The sequence below is a fragment of the Hirundo rustica genome, chromosome 13, assembly GCF_015227805.2.
Source record: "Hirundo rustica isolate bHirRus1 chromosome 13, bHirRus1.pri.v3, whole genome shotgun sequence".
In the NCBI taxonomy this organism is placed as follows: domain Eukaryota; kingdom Metazoa; phylum Chordata; class Aves; order Passeriformes; family Hirundinidae; genus Hirundo; species Hirundo rustica.
This window is the reverse complement of record NC_053462.1, coordinates 4,958,671-4,979,766: the sequence shown is the minus strand read 5'-3', so window position 1 is coordinate 4,979,766 and position 21,096 is coordinate 4,958,671. Positions and strand designations below refer to the sequence as shown.

At 39.0% G+C, this 21,096-nt stretch overlaps 1 protein-coding gene across 4 annotated transcripts in view; it reads right to left on the bottom strand.

Annotated features, from left to right (window-relative positions):
• OTUD7A (OTU deubiquitinase 7A) overlaps window positions 1-21,096 on the bottom strand; it is a 121,253-nt gene that overhangs the window by 39,424 nt on the left and 60,733 nt on the right. For all 4 annotated transcript variants that reach the window (XM_040077180.2, XM_040077179.1, XM_040077178.2 and 1 more), the window contains 3 exons: window positions 17,436-17,553; window positions 16,781-16,886; window positions 2,436-2,568 (listed from right to left, as the gene is read on the bottom strand). The gene's annotated coding sequence lies outside the window, so the exon portion shown is untranslated. The remainder of the gene's footprint in view (window positions 1-2,435; window positions 2,569-16,780; window positions 16,887-17,435; window positions 17,554-21,096) is intronic.

Here is a 21,096-nt window from a genome sequence, read left to right as displayed (position 1 = left end):
GAACCAGACCGGATGGCAAAGTGGGGCATTTATATCCTAAAATTTGGACTCTCAAAACACAGTAAAATTACACAACAGCATTTGGTAAGGGCCATCTACCTTCTCAAGTCTCAAAATCAGAGTTTTGGAACAAAAGGAGAAGAACATAAAAGACAAAAAGTAAAAGCTCAAATCAGATATTATTACTAAGGTTTTATCTATGCAATGGAACTCAGGAAAATGAACCCAATTAATCTATCTGGATTTGTCCATATCCAATAAATTCCTTTGGAAACACTTTCATCTGTGAATAAAATGCTGGTCTTAATTTGTTTTGGCTCCTCTTGCCTTCGAAGTGAGTTAAACGGAATTCACTGGAGGCCACTTTAATTATGAATGGGATAGTGCACACAGGGACTTGCTGGGATTAAGCTGCCTTCTTCAAATTCCTGCATTTAGTTGATTTGCATCAATATTCCCCGGTATCTTGTGTAGACAAGTCCTGAACAGATACATTAGACACAGAAGTGTAAAAAGCACAGAAAGAAAGCTGTGTTGAAGAGTCCTCAGCTCTGTGGGAACCATCAAAGAAGAGCTGTCCAAGAGAACTGTTCAAATACTTCAGGTCCAGTCCTAGGATAAATACCATCAAGGTTCAGACACCAACAGGGAAGTATTTAAAAAATGAATCTATATTTCAATTTTCAGAAATGCTATTTGAAGTATCTACTCTTTGCTTATATAGTTGAATTATTTCAAGCTAGAACTATAATGAAGGACACAACTAAATTATCTCTAGGTGAGATTTTTACAACTGTATTTTCATGGAGCTTCAGAGGGTTTTCATAACACCATTTTTCTTACTTAAGAGTGATTACATTCTCAGAAGGAAAAAAATGTCACAGATAAACAAGTAGTCCATAGAAACAGGGGTCCTGAACTGGAATAAACCAAGCAAGAGATAGCATTTCAGGAAAGGATCTTCTACATCCCTCAGTATTTTTTCAGGAAAAAATACCACCATTGCTATAGCATTGGTTTTTTCAAACAAGAAAACATGATACAGATAACATGATAAAACATTTTATGGAGAATGAATGTAAGTTGATTACAATGTTTCCCTTATTTTATTCACAAGGGCCGTCATAGTGTGTTAGTTGTATTCTAACACAAAGCAGCTGTGCGAAGGATAAGTGTAATGCCACTGATAAAGTCAGAATTTCTCTGAAACAAATACCTTAATTTTTAAACAAAGGCAAGTATTAATTATTCTTTTAGCTATGAGAGTGATAAAGAAGTAGGCAATATTACATTGCACTAGAAAAATGACAATTAGGCTTTCAAATGTTAATCTGAGGCCTCTTATCAAATCCAGTTTCACTAAGTAACATGCATCTCCTTTACTAGAATATATCTCCAAAGAAGCAACATGAACAAACTAGATTTCTTCCTCATTTAATTTTTTCTCCCTATTTTTCCCCTCATTTTCCTCATTTATGATTTTGTCCTGATACAGCAGGAAGATCTTATACTGAAATATTGAATATATTTCTCCAAATGCCATCCTTCTTTCTAATACAGACAGTATGCTGGCCAAAACTCTAATCTTAACACATCATGTAATCAGCCTGCATAAAATTAACTTCAGTGCATGAAAAGCATGCATTCTGAGCAGCCATTTTTAGATATCGATAACGTGGAATTTCATTACTTTTGTCAAGTCAGCCTTGCATGAGGAGTGACCCACTCGGGCCTGTGGACACCACGAGAAGCCTTCAGCTCCACAGCCAACCCCACCAGCTGCATCCCTTGCACTTCCCCACATTTTGAGCTCTTTACCCCCTGTTTCTCCACTGCGATGTCTGAAATCAATTGTCATAGCAACAGGAGGCTGAGCCTTCATTTGCACCGCAGATCAGCTTCCTGATCAGCCGCTGGCACCGGGGCCTGACCCCACTGCGCTGAGCCCGCTCCTGAGGGGACAGCCGGGTGACACCGGAGTGACACCGGAGCCGCGGGCCCGGCCCGAGCCCTGCCCCGCTCCTCAGGGGACAGCCGAGTGACACCGGAGTGACACCGGAGCCGCGGGCCCGGCCCGAGCCCTGCCCCGCTCCTCAGGGGACAGCCGGGTGACACCGGAGTGACGCCGGAGCCACGGGCCCGGCCCGAGCCCTGCCCCGCTCCTCAGGGGACAGCCGGGTGACACCGGAGTGACACCGGAGCCGCGGGCCCGGCCCGAGCCCTGCCCCGCTCCTCAGGGGACAGCCGGGTGACACCGGAGTGACACCGGAGCCGCGGGCCCGGCCCGAGCCCCGCAGTCGCTCCCCGCTGCCGCTCAAGACCGGCAGCAGCCGCAGCAAAGCGCCCTGCTCAGAGCAGCGGGGCTGGGTCCGGAGCTGGAAATAGACACAGTGCTGATTAAAGCTGCCTTGAAGCAAGTGGTTAATTTGACTTACAGTAGACTTTAAATGAGAGTTCCTTGAGGCAGGTGTTGGATGGGTGTTATGCTGCTGGTTTTTGGTGAGGAAAATAATCCATTTTTGCCACAGTAGAAGGTATGAATAAGCAAAATTTTGTCCCCTGAGAAATCTGGAAGAAAAAAGAAAAAGAAGTAGTATATTAATCATTACACTTCTGCTATCTGAATAAAAATAATTACCAAAATAGACTTTACCTCTGACCTTAGAAGCCTAATAGATACTACTCTTAAAACAGATAAACTACCATATACAGTAATTTGCATTAAGACTATTACTTGGGCACAAACCAGACAATTAATTAAAAAAAGAATTACAAACATGCAAAAAAAATCCCTACGGCTCTCCTACATGAAAATGGCAACATGCACTTGGAATTTCTTTTAACAGTTCTTTGTCCTAAGGTTCATCAAATAGAGCTTTGAAAGTTTGCTTCTCACAAACTTCCAAAATCTGAAGCAATGAACTAATGAAGAGATATCCAGGAAAAGACTCAGTCAGGATAGCCACTCTTTTTGATGAAAATAGATGGGCACGTGAAGAAAGAAGGAACACCATTTCATGGGGTTTATTTATTTTTAAAGGATACAGCAGTTCCCTTTCCATATAATCTACTCCAATCTCCTAAGAATAAATCTTGTCGCTTGCAAATACATAATCCAATTACAATAAGCTTCACCTTATTATTCTAAAGGGCATTTACAATCAGTTTTACTGTTTCTGTTTTTTTAATCCATTCACAAAACTCATACAGTTGTAACTGGGCCCAACCCTACCAAAATCAGGATTTAACCGCTCAAATATTTTTATCATGGAAAACATTCTTTCTAATAATGATTTTAACAGGCAAAACTATAACAAGGTCCACAACTTTTATTAATTAGGATTTTAAGATTTTTAGAATTTTAAGGTTAAAATTTTAAGATTTAAATTTCATATCCTTCTAAGAATTAGGATATGAAAACAGAACATAACATTATTTCTTGTTATTTCCTAAAATACATACACAAGTAAGCAAATCTCAGTAGATAGTGGCTCCTATGCAAAAACTCCCAGTTTTCTCTGTGACAACTCAACTGTAACATGAGTTAAGTACCTAAATCAACAAGTGTTAACTCTCCAACTCTAACTCAGGTGTATGTGAGCTAGCATATAGGAGTTAATAACATTCCTACCTTTCTTTTTTCTTCACTGTGACATATTTTCCTGCAAGAGCCATAAACCTGACCAAAGTATTGTCTTCAATTCTTTGCTGGAACTCACTTATGGATGTAGCACACCACAGATACCCTCACACTGAAGCAGATTATTTCAAAGTTTGTAACAGCATAAAAAGCATAATTTCATACATTGCAAAGGAATGCAGCCAAACCACATTCACCTGTGACCCTCTCTTTATCACCGTCAGGGAACTTAAAAAAAAAAAAACAACTGTAAACCCCTCAACTAACAGAAGCAATTTTTAATAACTTTCAAGGGTACTTGGACTGCAAGGGATAGAAATAATCAAGTGTGAATATGCCTCCACATTTCCAGCTATACGATATTAACAAAGTGAAATATCTACACTATGAAACTCCTGTTAGCTATTGGGAAATAACTAACAACTCTGATATCCAGCCCTCAAACCAAATGATGATGCTTCTGCCAAGGAGATGTAACTTTTATCATTGCCCTGGAAATAAAGAAGCAAAGTGTATTTTTTTTTTTTTCAATGATTGAAACATTTTTATAGTTTTGTTCAACACGTCTGCTGCACAAAGTAATAAACGCTTTCCAACACTCAGCCTACTTCTTCTGTTGAAAGAGGACTCAACTTATGTGCTTGCAGTATTTATTTTTTTAATTATATCACAATTTATCATTTAAACTAAAATAAAAATTATTCCATTTAGCGTGTGGGTAAATAAGTTGACCTTTGTATAGTGGGCTAAGAAACTGAAGAATGCTCCTTGTATGACCCCAACTTGGTCTGTGACAAACTACACAAAGATATAAAAGCTCAGAATAAAATTATCATGAGATACAAAAACGTTCAGGATGGAATTTCAGTTGTAATTCTTCATCATTCTGAGCACAAATTTTGAATTTATCTTTTTATATTTGCATGGTCCCTTCAACAGCTTCTGTGTGAAATTAGCAAAGAAAATGAAATGCAGACCAAAGATGCTACATGCCTATTTGCAAACCAAAGAACTCAATCTCCAACAAGTCTTTTGAAGGTAAGAGTCAGACAAAATCAGCTGAGGCCAGAGATCAGAGATGTTCTTTATTAAGAATGAATATCCACAGTAACTCTCATTTCCCCTATTTTTATCTGACATTTCAAAGTAGTCACTAACAAAGAGCTGAAGAAGCTTCCTCCACTCAGTTTCTAGAAATACCTCAATCCTCTCCCAAGATGCTCATGCACTGCTTGTTCTGAACTCAAAAGGGGTTCCAGTTTCCACTTCTGCTTCTGACACAGGACTCAAATACTTCCTACAATTTTCTCAGCAGCTTAGGACCAGCTGCACTGTGCTGAAACCCTCTGCCAATACTCTGTTGAATGTGGATCAGCATCTCCCCAAGTGTGAGCACATCTCAAGTGTGGGCTTGCTTCCATTATTTCTGTTACATACATGCGCACTGAAGTAGCTGTAAGTCCAGACACAAATCATCATCTTCTGTAACATCAGCTTTGTGTTTAGATTCTGTCAAGACCTGGCTTCTTCAGTGCAAGTTCTGCATTCAGTACAAGGCCTTGCTCACTGCTCCTTGGTTCTTTGCAAATTTTTAATTTAGCTCAAGCAACATATGAAGGAAAAGATATCTCTAATTATAGGGAAGCAATAATATTCAAGAAATAATAACAAAATCATCAGCAGGAAGGGGTATTCATGATAAAGATGGCCACTATCAATACTGGTCTTAAAGACGAAGGACAAGTACCAAAGAAATGATAATTCTATTCTAACTGTGGAACTTTGTCTATCTGTGTCCTGCAGATGTCTGTTGAAAACTGTGGGGGGAAGGATGCAAAATTTGACACATAGCATCTTTCTACAGCTCACCTACAAAAGATCCGTGACTATCTAATGTTCTTGCAGATCCCTGTGACAGTTGTTATTCCCCAGAGTAAGGCAGCATCTCAATGATCTAACTTTTCAAACACGAGTTCTTGAGCACAGTCTAAAGTGCTGGCACAAACTCAGTTTCTTTTTTTTTTTTTCTGAACCTTCATCAATTGAAATCTCTTTATAATCACTGCATGAGAAACACCTATTGCTTTATCTGTGTCCTAAGTCTGTAGAACCTCTCACAAGTTACTCACCAAGGCAAGGATTTCTCCTTCTGCTAGAAAAATGTTTTACTGTGACCAGTGTTCTTGCATGTGAACACATTTTTCCTCTTCCTGGCTTATGCCAGTTTGACTCAGAAAATGTGTGCAGTGGACTGAGCTGACAGGGGTATGGAGGCAGAAGCTTAAAGGACATCAAAAGTGTTAGCAGTATGAGCTCTGTATAAATAGTCTTACTGATACAAGTCTCCGAGCATCCTTTATCTTCTTGTACACAGAGATTAGAGGAAAGCTTAAATGCTTAATTGTATGTCAAGTGCACAGTCAGCGATTAAGGGTTCAGTATAGTCTTTAAAAATGGAGTCTGCAGCACATCCATGCCTTGATGGAGACAATTCAGCTGCTATTTTAAACACGAGGCTTGACTGTCTGTTACTCTGCACGTTACATTGTTCCTCCCATCAAGGCAAAACACATAATGGAGATTTTTCCACATTCCTCTTAAAAATACTGATCCAGTCAATTGGTTCGTCCCACAGCTTCAGTGACAGACTGATGAGAAAGTTCTCTCTCTTACAACTACCCTAAAAATAGCAGCAGGATTGAGCTTCTGAAATTCAGGTTATGTACAAAAAGCAAGTCCTTGTAAGTGCTCAGGTGCACATGAGATATAAAGAATAGCAAGCTATGAGCAAGCATTCATTTAATGTGCTGGAATTCAGCAGAGCTGGAATATCAGCTTGGTGTGTGCTGAGCAAAACGAGCTCCAGCAGGGAAGAACACACACACACACACACACAATGCAGCAAAACAGAACTGGGTAATTTCTCTCCGATCCTGAGACTCCTACCCTTATTTCTGTGAAACATGATGTTCCTCAGTTACTGCATTTAGTTTAGAAAATGAAACTAAGAAGAACAGAAAACTTAATTCCTTTTCATCCTAAAAAACTCCTATCATTAAATATCTCCAAGATTTTAAAACAGCTAGAGATACAAAAAATGAAATAAAGATTTGAGACGTGGCATCTAGAATGATTCATTTCACAACATTTTGAAGATACATAATAAAGTATAGCAACTGTGTGTTTCACTTAGATTACATAAGTAGTTGAAAGTCCTGCTGTAGGAAAGTCATTCAGTGAAATGAATGTGAAATTATCTAGTATTAAGAACTGTTGTTCATCAGAAAGATTTTTTAAAAAATGCTCTAAACAGTAAGAAAAAACCCTCTTTCATTTAGTCAAATAAATTTGGTAACACAGACTTAGTTTTCTCTATCCCTAAATAAGCTGTAACTACCTCTACAATAATGGTTTTTTCCTGTAATTCAGGCAATATGAAAAATAGTAATTAATAGGAATTATTCAGGCTAAACAAGGAGAACTAAAAGCTGATGGATCAAGGAAAGTGTTATCAGGAAACATGCAGCAGAATTGTACACGCAAAAAAGCAACAGCAACTAACAGATATTCCAAGTTGGATGTTAAAATAGCCTAATTTCTGACCAAGTTCAACAGGATTAATGGATATTCAGCATTGCTAAGAAGTAGCCCATTAGTTCTAATTGCCACTGTCGTCATCGTCTATTATTGCATCCTATGGAAAAGCAGGACATGGAATTAAATAGCACTGTACAAACTAGGAAATTCAAAATGCCAGGAAAAAACATATGGAAAAGGCCATTGATTGAAAAACAGAGCCTGGGGTGGGGGCATAAAACCCTTCACTACACTGAATATTAACGTCTACAGGCAACAGCTAAAAAAAAATTAACAGTGCCTGCATTATTTAACTTATGTATCAAATTCACATATGAAAAGAGCACCTGTAAACTAAATTAAGAACAATTTCTTCTGAAACAAACAGCCCATCATGGACTCCCAGACAGGAAAAAGAGGAAAATACAAAAGAATTTGCAGTCTCCTTGAGTCTTAGCTAACAAACGTGATGGCAACCTCACTCTGAGGAATTAGGACATAGCTGTAAGAGCTTACTGCAAGCTTCAGCATATAAATATCTTTCAATTTAATCTGCTGCAGAGAAAAATATTTGTATACTTTTTAAACATCTGAAATACCTGTATCTTCCCTGCATTTTATCATAAAAGCCTTGGAAAGTTGACAAATACATTAAAAAAATTCCTTTAAGCTATCCAAAAACCTATTCTCTTTCATATATTTAATATTTTTTTCTTTATTTTAAAGACATTGATCAAGCTCCTCTGCTTTGTTGCTGATCAGAAGCAAGATGCATAGAGCTGATTGGGAGTTGTTGCTGATTATTTTTAGAAACAAATGTTTCAGCACTTTGGACAATACCCACAGTCAATTTATTAGAAAGTATTCAAAAACTCGCGGCAGAAAATGGCTCTGCCTGACTAGCAGGGCTGCTTATTAGCCAGAAATGCAAGGAGGAGACAGAGAATCCTGTTACTCTTGGTTCAGAGTAAAAAGTTGTGGCTGTGGAGCAGGAACAGTTTCAAGGAAGATCTTCAAGTTCATTTAGGTTATATATGAAGCACAAATGGCTGCGTGGGAGGGAAAATTATGATTTGATGCAGGGAGCTGGTCCCACAACAACACATCAGTTGTGTTTGGGGAGACACGCTCAACAGACCGACAAGACTATAAGCCACACAAAATTTAAAAAAACCCAACAAACCCCACCAAAACCAAACAAATGAAACAAAACCCCACGAAACAAAACAAACTCCTCAAGCCCTCCAAAACAAAAAAACCCAACCAAGGGAAAAAAAAAAAAAAACAACCCAAAACCAAAAGAATGAAAAAGAGTTTGCTTGAAACCATGGCCTTCCATCACCTGCAAAAATCCCAACTATAAGAGCTTTTCAAATTGTTGGCTTGAGGAGTGACCAGCCACAGTGCAAGAAGCAGATCTCTCATTTCCTCTGCTTAGCTTTGCAGAAACCTATTTGAAAAAGTGATGGCTCTGTTTTTTCTGTCAGTCACTTTGCACTGAATCAGTCAGTCTGCCAGACTATGTGCTGTTGTAGTTTAACCTCAGCCAGCCCAGCCCCATGCAGCTCCATGGCTGCTCCCTCTCCAGCAGGACCAGGGTGAGAACTGATAAATGTAAAAGCTGGAAAACTCCTGGGTTGAGATGAAGATAGTTCTACAGGGAGAGCAAAGCAAAACAAGGGATCAATCCATGGTTGGGCAGGTGTTCAGCCACGCCCAGGAGGGCAGGGCCCCATCACACAGAAGGGTGCCTGCGGGAGACAAACACCAGCACTCCAAACGTCCCCTCTTTCCTTCTTCTTCCCCCACTCTATATTCGGGGCATGATGTCACAGGGTCTGGAACATCCCTGTGGTCAGTGGGGGTCACCGGTCCTGGCTTCTCCTCACAGCCTCCCGTGCATCCCCAGATCCCTCCCCAGCCTGGAAGCAGGAAAGCAGGAAAGGCCTTGGCTCTGTGTGAGCTCCACTCAGCAATGACAAAAACATCCCTGTATCATCGACCCTGTGTTCAGCACGAAACCAAAACACAGCCCCATACAGACAGTGTGAAGAAAATTAACTCTAGCCCAGCCAAAACCGGCAGACGTGCAATATTCGCTCACTCGAGTCAGCTTTTCTCTTATGTACAAATGTTTGGGAAAACCTTCTTGCTTTTCTGTTTGCTGAACCAGTTGATTAACCAGCAGTGTTCTCCGTTTCATGACAGACAGAATGAGCTCATTTCTTGGAGCTGCAGTCAGTACACGCTGAAAAGCAAACTATCTATACATGATATTTGAAAATGCAAAAAGGTACAAGCAGAACTTTACCCGGTTGATAATAATTTGGTTTTTTAAGCACTAGCTTCAAAGTAAAAGTGGTATGTCAAGAAAAGAAGGAGGTCACCACCATCAAACAGTCAAATATTTAAACTTGGATCAGAACTAGGCTCATGCCACTAGTATTTGTGTTTTAATTAATATAGAAAATGATCTGCTTATGTGCATTGTAACATATGCAACTCAGAAACTACACAGCAATCACTGTTTTCTTATGCATAACAATAATGTTTCCTGTGATGATGATCTCTACAGATCGGAGACTTTTAATTAAAAAACAAACAAACAAACAAATAAACAAAAAACCACAACCAAAACACCACTTCCACAAATAGATTTCATCCAAAAGAGATTTAGTTGCAAAGAACCTCTTGGGCAACTTCAAACAGTCCTGAATCTGACATGTGGATTTTTACATAGCTTATGTGACTGAATATCTACTCCACACGTACAAATCCATATCTGCTTGCTTAAATTACACTGTCAGTCTCCTGAAGTAAAGCCACAGCCAAATGGCCCAAAGTTATACAAAGGATCTCCAGGAGGTAGAAAATCTGGCTCTGTACCTTCTCTGTAATTCAAATGATAGAATTTAAGCTCTCAAACAGAAAGACATTCAGAGAATTCATATTATAATTGCAATTGCTACTTAGAGATAAGCAGCAAACGTTCCCATAATATTTCACCTCTGGAAAGTCAGACACTTAATAGAATGTCACTCCAGCCTGTGTCATCCCTGAAAGCTGACCTTGGAAATCTTCCTGTCCTATCAGGCCTTCCACAAACCACTACAAGAATTGCTAAGGGACAGATTTGCTCACATTGTTCTCAGTTCTTTCCATGAACTCATCCATCTGTTAAACACTGAGATGAAGGCACATCCATGGGAGTAAAGGCTTCAAACAAGGGCCCTTTTTTCCATGTGGAGACAAAAAGGTAAGGACTGAAGCTGTAATGTATCAGGTTTCTTACTGGAAAAACCTGGCTGAAAAAACACCTGAACTGCTGGAACTATATCACTTTGCCTTGCTAACACAGAACAGCAGCAGTGAAGTAATGTTTGTAATGGAAAAATCGTAGATAGGTTGACAGACTCACCATGCCTTGGCTGAGCAGGAAAAATGGCCATTGCTCTAAAGAGTGCTAATGTGCTCAGGAGGAGCAGGGAGGAACTGCAGTCTTTTTCCTTCTGCATCTGTATTTTAAACAGCCTGAAAAAAACACTGAAAAATTTTCATCTCCCTGCTCATTGTAGGTAGAGGCGTAAAGATGAAATTTGGGGTTTAGCTTTTATAGTGCTTTTGCTCTCCCTTCTGGGCCTTGGAAACTTTCTCCTGGGCATTACTAAGCTGGCTGTGATGTCAAACAGCACATTGTATCCACTATGTTCTCTGAAGAGAAATAAAGAACAACACTTGGGCCTTATACATCATTTGTAATGTGCCACAGCGCTTCAGTGAAGATAAAATATCCAGTATTCTTGCGGAAGGCCTTAAAAATAGAAAAACAGCCTTGTGATTGTGAAAGCTAGGAATAAAGTTAATTACAATAGTACATCAGAAGCTGAACCAAAAAGCACAAGCATGATAAGCCACATACAGTCCTGTGATCTTCCAAATTTATAAATAGCTCCAACATTTTTCAGAAAGAGAAGGCAAGATCTCAGTGCTGAAGGTGCCAATCTCTTCAGTTTTATCTGGACCCATCTATCTACTTTTGGTTAATAACAACACACAAGGATCAGCCTGCTTTGAGGCTTAATATCTATAAATATTAATAACACTTAATATCTGTGAATTCACAGAATGAATAAACCAGTTCCACGTGCAGAAAACTTATTTGGGAAATCCTATCAGTTTTACAGGAAATTGTTCTGCAAGAAGCAGAGAAAAGGAAGCATCATTTTCTTTGGATTTCTGCCCTGTAATACCCAAAACTTGTGCAGCACAGCCAGAGTTAGCCCAGACACTCGTATTCACTTCTGTCAAACAGAGTAAAAAAGAAGCACCATGCTAATTTCAGGGATTTTTTTTTCTCCACCAGCCAAACGTTCACAAAAGAGACAATTGGCTTCCTCTTGAGGAGCACCTCCTCTCAGTGATGCTTTAATTGTCACAAGAATCAAAATTGTATCTAATTGTCTCATCACAGCATTGAGCAATCCAGCAGATGCTTTCAGAATCAATGAAAAAATAATGAAATGATTTCTTGTACACAGCAAAATCTGTGTTAACAACAGTTGCTGAAAAGAGTGTAAATCTCTCTTAATTTCTGCATAAAGGGAAAGATCATTCCCTCACAAAATAAAATACCTCACCATAAAAATTTATTCAATTACTAACATAACTTTTCAACCAAGACATTTAATAAGACATCCTTTTAATCCCTGCCTGTTTAATAAGACAAATAAGACATTTGGTAGTTTATTATACCACCAGTGCACAATGCATTTTTGCAGCACAGCAACAATAAATAACACAAATGAAACAGTCAAATCTCATAGCCTCCAGAGAAACAATATTTGGAATATAATTACATGCAGTACACATTTTGCAAAGGACGTAGACTCAGTTCCGAATTTAGCAAGATGCGTCCAGGAAATAAGCGTCTGGGACTACACCACAGTGTTTGTTTGACCTTTTTCAGTTTTGAAATTTACTATTTGCCAAACGTGGCTTCAGCTTATGAGAGTGTTAAGGCTCCTCTAAGCCTCTGCAAAGAATTAACTGCTCCATGAAGAAATGCTTTTAGAATCTTGCTGGTCTAATTTATGCTGTAACTTATTTTAGTTACTGAAAACTTTATTCTCTCTGGGTAAAGTTTCCAAAGATTTTAAACATCCATACGAAACAAACTATGTCAGTTTTTCATGCTTTAAGTATACAGAGGTAGCTCAAAAGAAATGTCAGAGGAGATGATTTACTTGGAGACAAGGGATTTCCCTGTCTTCTCCATGAACTGGCTTTCTTCTTTTAGCAACACAAACAGCGCCGGCTTCTCCAGCCATGTGCTCTCTGCTCTTACAGACATTAAAAACACAGAGCTCAAGTATGGATAGCTTCTGTCTAATTTATTGAATTCCTTTCTGGCTTTGCAGGGGAGGTAATTCAAAACCACATGAATTTACTCATAAATATGACTCTGAATGAACTTAGGCTGGGCCATAATTTAGTTGTGCAATGCTAAAACTCTACCATAGACCCCATGCAGCATCTAGAACAGACAGACATTTATTTTGAACCATCCTGATTTTAAAGGTTTAACACATTAGAAATTAAAGAGTTTCTAACCACCTTACCTAAAATAGTAATACCTCAAGAGAGACAAAGATCATACTTTCGCCATGCAGCCATTGTCTCTATTTTTGTCTGCAGACACCATGCTAATATGCACATCATATTCTTAACAGCAAACCCAATGGAACAGAAATTCTCATGGACTTCATGCTAAATAACCATAAATAGTGCATGGATTCTATCAAAGGATACCACATCAAAACTTAAACTGTATCCTTCTACTGCTCTATATTGGTAATTTTCATGGATTAGCATCCTTAGATTAAGATAAATTTCTGTAGAATGACAGGATCTTGCTCTAAACTGAACCAGTCTGTATTTTAAAGTTAAATTATATCCTGATGGTTAGATTGTCCAGTGAGAACACTTTTAAAAAGGATACACTTAATTCTCTTCACCCAGGTCTAGAACTACCTACCTCAGAAAAATAAATTTACTGTGAAAATGAAATCTTCAAGACAAACAAAAATTTCCTAAAATTCCATGAGAAACTACCTTGGACAGTACTGGCTAAGAGAAGAAATACACTGTCCTGAAAAGCTCTGTGAAATTTGTGCTTTAGGGACATGGATTCAGTGGTAAAAAACAGGATTTAAACAGTTTGGGCAAAAGAGAATGAATCTCATTTCTCACTGTGGAATAGCACTTACAAGTATTTTACTCTACTTCTAATATATAGCAAAAGTAATTTGATTTCATGAGAACTGAGTAAATTATTTTATCAGTGTGAACTAAACTAAGTGATGAAAACTGGAAAGGCATGTAGCAAAGGTAAAGAGCACTAACTAGAATGTTTATGTTTATATTTTCTACATCTCCATGTTTGCACTCAGTCACAGTATGTACCTCATGCCATAACAATATTGTTGCTATTATGTAATATAATTGTCTGATAATAGACAGTTATTAAATAACCAATCCAACTAGAAATTAAATCTCAGAATGACAGAGCATTGCCTGTAATTACAATACAGTTCTACTTCCACCCACATTAGCCAGAGCTGCCCAAGTATCCTAATGCAGCAGTTAGTCTTTATTAATTTTATCTTAATGAGGATTCCTAGGACAAATTCAATATTGAAATTCAGACCATAATCAAATGGTTCATCATCTTAAATCAGCCTAAAATGAACAGTAACTGCCAAATGATGAATTCAAGAGTAAGCTGCCTGTAGTGGCAGGTAATGTGTCCCAGTTACTTGCAAAACCAAATGCCACTGCTCTATAATAAGCCAACTTCTGTAAAAATACTACCACAGCAACAACCAAGATGGCACTTAAATAAAATGGAATAACATTTGTGTCTTAGCACTCTGACTACAAGCTATAGTAACTGCATCAGAAAATTAAAAGTGATACCCACCTCCTCACTACGGGAAAGTTCTGGGACGTGGCCTACATCCCAAAGAAGGCAGTTTCCTAACAACTCATAGGCAGGAGTTTGTTGTGCTTTGGGTGATGCTGTCACCAGCCCTGCTGGGAAAAGCAGCTGCCTGATGCAGATGTGCAAAACAAATTCGAACCTGGAAATCCCTTTGTAAAGGAGGAGCATCCGGGAGGCACTGGGGGAAGGGTGAGAGATACTTGGGCTTATTTACGAGCCAGCCTTGCTCAAGTGGGCACTGAGCTGAGCAGGACCTGCAGGCTCCCACAGCTCAAGGCAGCAACACAACAGCACCTGTGACTTGAAGGTTCAGCCATCTAAAGCAGGCCATCGAGGGAGGCACAGAGAAATTAAGTTCTGTGAAGTAGGTAAAAGGAATATCCAAGAAGGATCTATTTTTACAAAAACAAGAAATAGCTTAAAAGAGATTTCTACCATTAAAAAAAATTATGCAAGGTGGAATAATAGATAATTGAATTTCTTCCTTTTTCTTCAAGTCTGCAGGTTGCGTGTTCTGCTCTAATTTTTCCCTGTATATAGTAGAATTAGACAATTCAGTTGCACAAACAAGATACATTGGATAAATTTGGTTTAGATTAGGTACATAAGAGTTATTAGTATATACAGGGCTAACCAGTATTACCTGAAATCAAGCTTGGAGAAGGTAAACCACATGCAGTGGTACGACTTCTGAGAAGCAAGTTTAGAATTTTTTTTCAGTTCAATTAGGCACAAAATGAGGCAAGATCAGTGTCTGACTTGTCTTATGCGGGCACTGCTTATCTCTATTTAACTACTATCCCTAGCAAGAGAATGGAATTGGCTGGAGCCACTGCCCCAAATAAAATAATCACTTTTAAAAGATTAAAGAAGCCATTAACATGGATTGACTTTGTCCCAGCAGAACAGAGCAATGCAATCTGCTCAGTGCTGGTGATCTGGCAAGGACAAATCAAAGTAGTCTGACACCCAAGTAGAGAGACAGGGACTTGCAGATGCTGAATGCAGTGTCCAAACTCACAAGGACTTCTAAAAGTGACAATGGTTCCAAAGGAAAAATTCTAGATTCAGCTCATGGATACAGCTGCTTCTCCATGATCAAAATGGATACTTACACAATACTCAGCAAGAATCCCAAAGGTTTTACTAATACCATACTTAATCCTCAAAAGCTTAAATAAAATCCAGTATGCACAGGGGAGGGTAGAGCTTGGAAAAAAAATTGTGCATCAGCTATAGAGAGAACTGATGAGCTCAGCAATAGTTCAAGAGCCTTAAGAGAGTTTGGAACATCAAGCCCCACTTCTGAAAGGAAGAGACAAAGAATCTGTATTGAAGCAGAGACAGAAACAGAATCTATGTTCAAGCAGAGACCTATGGAAGTCAGAAACGAAAAAAAAAAAAAAAAAAAATCAACCAACAACCAACCAACCTAAAAAAAAAAAAAAAAAAAAAAAAAAAAAAAAAAAAAAACCACACCAAAAAAGTGCTCGCAAAACAACACAGGAACTGGAGAAACTCATGCTTGAAGGTAGGAAAGAAAGATTTGGGAATTCTAACTTTGCTTTTTTGCTTATCCACACAAAATCCAGTCTGCTAACACACATTTGGTACAAAGGTTTGCTTGAAAGTAAGCATTAAACATTTTTCAGAAGATACTGCATTTGTTTTTGTTTAAATTAATCCTGAATTAATTCAAAACTGTCACATTTGTAGATGCATAAGTGCTTTGGCCTATCTGAGTGCAGTATGGGGGAAGCCTCTGCCCAGAAGCTTGACCTGGCACATCCATAACAAGGCACTGAGATGACGTGAAAACTGAGATAACACAGAAGTGGGAGGCTCAGAAAACCTGGAGAAATGAAGGCAATAAAGAAGGCAAGACATGAGACAGAATTATCATTGTGAGGAGGAGGGAGAAGGGCAATGCTTCTATAGCAAACTATGTTTCATTACTCCCTATTGCTGCTGAGAAAGTTCTTTGCAGTGAATTTCAAACCCAAGGTTAAGCTTCAACATTAGAAACAAATCCATTAAATGAAGATACCAGGGCAGATACAACGTCCGTGCTGCAGTGCTATGGACTGTCAGGAGTTCTGTTGGGACTCCTTCACAATCATAGTGAACAGTGACAGAACACTCCATCTGTAGTACTGGAGAATTCATCTCTATGAAGGATTTTAGAGGGTATTTAACAACCCAAATTAAAAATACAGTTCCCATGTACTTAATTTTAGTAAAATGTTCAAGACAGATGCTGTGGTTCCAAATCAAAGCTACAGACCACAGTTTCTCATACTTTTCATGTGTACATGGTAGAGTAATTCTTTTTAGCTCCATTCAATTTGCTGCTTTAATTTGCTGAAGGTCCCCTCAAGCACTTTTGTGGACCTCACGTGGGAGGGGAGGCAAAAGCAGTAGGGAAGAACCTCTCAATCCAGCACTGCTGCCAAGGAAGGGTTATGTGTAACCTATTCCAGGGAAGAGAGCTGTGTGAACAGTTTGGTTTAAGCAATGTACACTGAGAAGCTCTGCAGCAAAAGCAGGGACAAAATCTGACTCACCATGATAGGTTCTGCTTGCAAAAGTCTCCCTTCTCTCCTGCATGCCTTAACTCATTTTGGTGAAGTAAATGAGGCAGGCATCCACAGCAGCAAACCCACCTTCTCCCTGGAGACAGGACAGAGGAGCCAGCAAGGAAAAGGCAGGTCAGAGCAGGTGAATTCAGCAGCTATTCAGCAAACATTGTTCTGGTCACTGCCCTGACCAAGGGGTCACCCTGGGGATCTCCTGTTTGAGCCTCACGTGGTTACACCACGTCATTACAGAATGAACTGCTAAGAAATACAAAAGCAAAGAACTAAGCCCCAACCAGCCTCTGCAGTGACACATCAACTGCAGCATCAGCTTAACACAGCATGATGTGGATGGTTTTAGGAACTTGTGCAGCATCCAAGCTTTAGGAAGCACAGATAAAGGTTCATTTAATGAGTAACAATGCATCATCCATCAGCTCTGTGTAGCCACAGGTAACAGGCATGCTGGTAGCCTGTTAATAATTTTAGTTGGTTTCTTTGGTTGGCTCCAATTAAATGTTGTCAACAAGAAAACAAATTCAATTTTTTGTTTTCTTGGCCACATCCTTATGCTCGGCATTCCTAAACAACAACCTGGCAGATGCAGATTTGAGGGGTGGAGGGGTTGTTTATAGCTACTCACAGGAATGAGGTAGGTAGGCCCCTTCTTCTGTTTCTAATAAGTTTGCCTGTTTAAGAAGGCAGGAGGCAAATGTCCAGCTGATTTACTTCTGATTTTGAATCTCTGCAGTATCATGTGCCTGTGAGGACAGAGAGAAGAGCAGAACAAGTTTTACTGTTTTATTCCAAAAGTGACACCAATGTACTGTTCTGCATCCACTTATCATATGCACTACACACTCTGACCCTGGAATACTTTTCTGTAGCACTATTATGGAAAAAATAATTCTATGCTATCTACATCAGATGGCAGCTTCTTAGGAATCCAGCCCCCTTCCTGTTTGGCTTTAAGATAAACAGAGGAAATACACCTCAAAATCCAGTTTAGAGGCTGGTTTTCTACCAGTTTAACCAGTTCTGTCAATGGCAGAACAGAGTAAAATATTCTAGTAGATCCAATCTATTTAGTCCCTTACTACTTACGAAAAATTCATCTGCAGATGGATAACTACTCATTTTGTTCACAAAAAATATTATTTAAAAAAACCCAGTAACCCCCAAACCAACAAGCACTGCATACTGATATAAAAGAATCCTCAATATTAATTAAATTAACCATGAAGCATAGACTAGAGTGATTTAATGAGCTTTATCTCAAGTGTTTTGCATATGTGAGCATGTTGTCATTTATATAGCTTTAATCTGCTTTACCTACTAAGAGAGCAAAAATGACCTGCACATACTCTTCTTCTACAGCCTGTTTAGCAATACTGTGACCCAATTTAATTTTTTCTTCGACACTGTCTAAATATTGCTTCTCTGTAAGTCTATGCATCATTAGTCAAAGTCTTAGAACATAATCTAAAGTTTTTGGGGCTTTCATTCTTATAAATTTTAAATACTAAGAATATGAATTGTGAATTCACACAATTCTTTCAAGTTACATCCCTCCTAGTTACACTTCCTCCCTCATTAAAGAGACAAATTATATATTTATGTAAGAAAATACACATATTTGTCAAATGTATTTCTTTTACAAAAAAGGACAGACTAACAAACTCTTTTCTGTTTTCCTTTTCCACTCTCTTAGCTGTACTTTTTTCAAGTATATACTGTTGCACAAATTTATTTGAACATACCACACCTTTGCTGGACATTTTTAAAGCCCTTACACGCTACCTGCTCCACAGGCTGGGTTGAACTCACCTGGTGAACTCCTGTCAGCCACCTAGAATATTAAGTTTACTATTCTGTGGAGCTGCACTGAAAAGGGAAAACAGCCATGGTAACCAGACCAGAAAGAACTAAATGGTCTCCATATTCATACACAGAGTATTTCCCAGTGGTGGTGACAACACCAACATATTGAAGATTTAGAAAATGAAGATACAGCTCCATGCTGTTGGGAACTTACGTGCACATTTTAACAGATTTCTACTGAATTTTCACGTGCAAAATTTTACTGACATTTTTGACTAAAGATAACACACCTTTAATTCTCAGCATTAAAGGAAACAATCCAAAATGCCAAATTTAGACATTTTAAAGAGACTGTCCAGATAAGTTTTTCATTCTTGCCGAAGTCTTTATTTCAAACTTCTAGACTGAAACATTACCCACACTTCACCTCAGTTTCACTGTAGTGTTTTGACTGTTTATGCAGATTGTATAAGCGCACATAATTATGCAAAATTTCTCCTAGATGAAAAATGGCGCTCAAGATCTGTGAGTTCATCTGATCCCTTTGCAACAGCAGCATTTCCTTCACACACACATTCCAGCCACACCCAGAAATCCCTGGGAGCGAGTGGTGCATCAGTAATGCTGCGCTGCTGCCCTGGTGCACTCTCATGCTGCTCAGCTGCTGCACGCTCCCAACACTCAGCACACGTGGAAGGGCTGCTCAGAGTGTCACTGGCCACCAAAGTGCCCCCTGGTCTCTCTGAAGGCCCAATAAAAATAGCTGTTCCAACTGCAGGAGTTAAAAGATAGAACAAATCGCTCTCTAGATAGCAAAAACCTGAAAGGAAAAATGTAATACATAAGGGGCTGCAAAGAAAAGTCTCTTGTGGTTTCTCTGCCTCCTGTTAACACCATCCCTGGATGTTTGCATGCATCCACTGGGTAATAAAACAGAGCTTAGGGAAATGAGAGAAAGAATATCGGTGTCATCCTAATTGGGTTTAACTCATATGGCAGCACAGTGGGCATGGAGATACAAAATGTGTCTTTCAATGAAGAGGCTAGAGAAAAAGCCACAGCTTCTTACAAATGTGAACTACAGATTTAAATTAAATTGTAATTGCCAATACAAGCAATGAATTTGACCTAAGTATTCAATTCTACATTTAGCTATTTGATGATTCATCCAAAATGAAAGAAAAACAAATGGCACTAGCGTCAAACTGAAACAATCACAAGAAAATATTTCTGGAAAGAACATGAAACACTTACAGTAAGTTCCTAAAAGGCTATTAATACTTTCAAAATTCAGCCTGGGTTTTGTTTATGGCAGAACCAAAATGTGACAATCTCTGATGACTCATGAAGGTTTTGGTGACAGAAGCAGCATCACCAAGACACTGGGAAGCTTTCTGTACATTCCCTTTAGCTCCCAGAGCATGTGTCACTTGGAGGCAGCTGTCTGGTTATGTGTCAGCATCTGCAGTAAAGCATGCAGTCATAGAAAACACAGCAAATGTTTCACTGGTCAAAAGCTAGAGACACCTTTTTACAAGGGAAAACACTTTTTAATTAAGACCTTGCACACTACACAGTTCTTTATCACAAAAAGCAAAGGCACTTTTCCAGGCCCATGCTAGAAAGATACCAAATCCCAACTCTCAAGTTTATCAATTACCTACATTCATCTTCTGAAATAAAATGGAACCAAGAGTGGATGTTACCCCCACCCAGTCTCCACCTCTCTGCCTTATAGCACTTCCCCAGCAAAAGTGGTCTGCACTGCCTCAAAGGTGATGCTAAAACCCAGAAGGCCAGAACAGGTGGATTCCTCTTCCTTCTCTGCACCACTGGTTTGGGCCATCTGGTGATGGTCTGAGTGGTCTGTAAACATGACTGAGAAATAAATACAAGATCACAAAGCTTGGTTCTGCCTCCCCAATACTGTGAACACCTACACTTTATTGAACATATTCATATTTTAAAAACCCTATTAAATAAGAAGTTATTTTTTTTTTCCCTAGCCACTGAAAGCTCAGAATTCTCAAATGAGAATGTATGTCCATCATTCAATCATTCCTAGGTGGCAGAAGATGAATGACTTTTGACATATATATTTCTAATTTCTGATGATTTCTAGTTAACTTATCTGCCCTAAATTTCTGAGAAAAAGCTACTTCTGAATCTTATACACATGCAACCCCCCCAACAGGAACTGAAAGCCACCAGCAAAGCAATTTACAGGCAAATTTACAGGTGGGCTGCAGAAGGAAAACCTATTGCTAGAGAGCTGCACAAACTTCAGCAACTCAGTGAAGTGCACTGCTACCAACAGAGTAGTGTTCTTTCCCTTCTGAAAGAATACAAAAGTAAACAATTGAAGTTGTTCTCTTCCACTCTGCACCAACCACCCGGTTTGCTGACTTCACAGGAAAACAAAGCCATAGCTTCACCCTTCAAGACATTTTTACAGCACTTCATCAACTTCACAGGGACAGCTT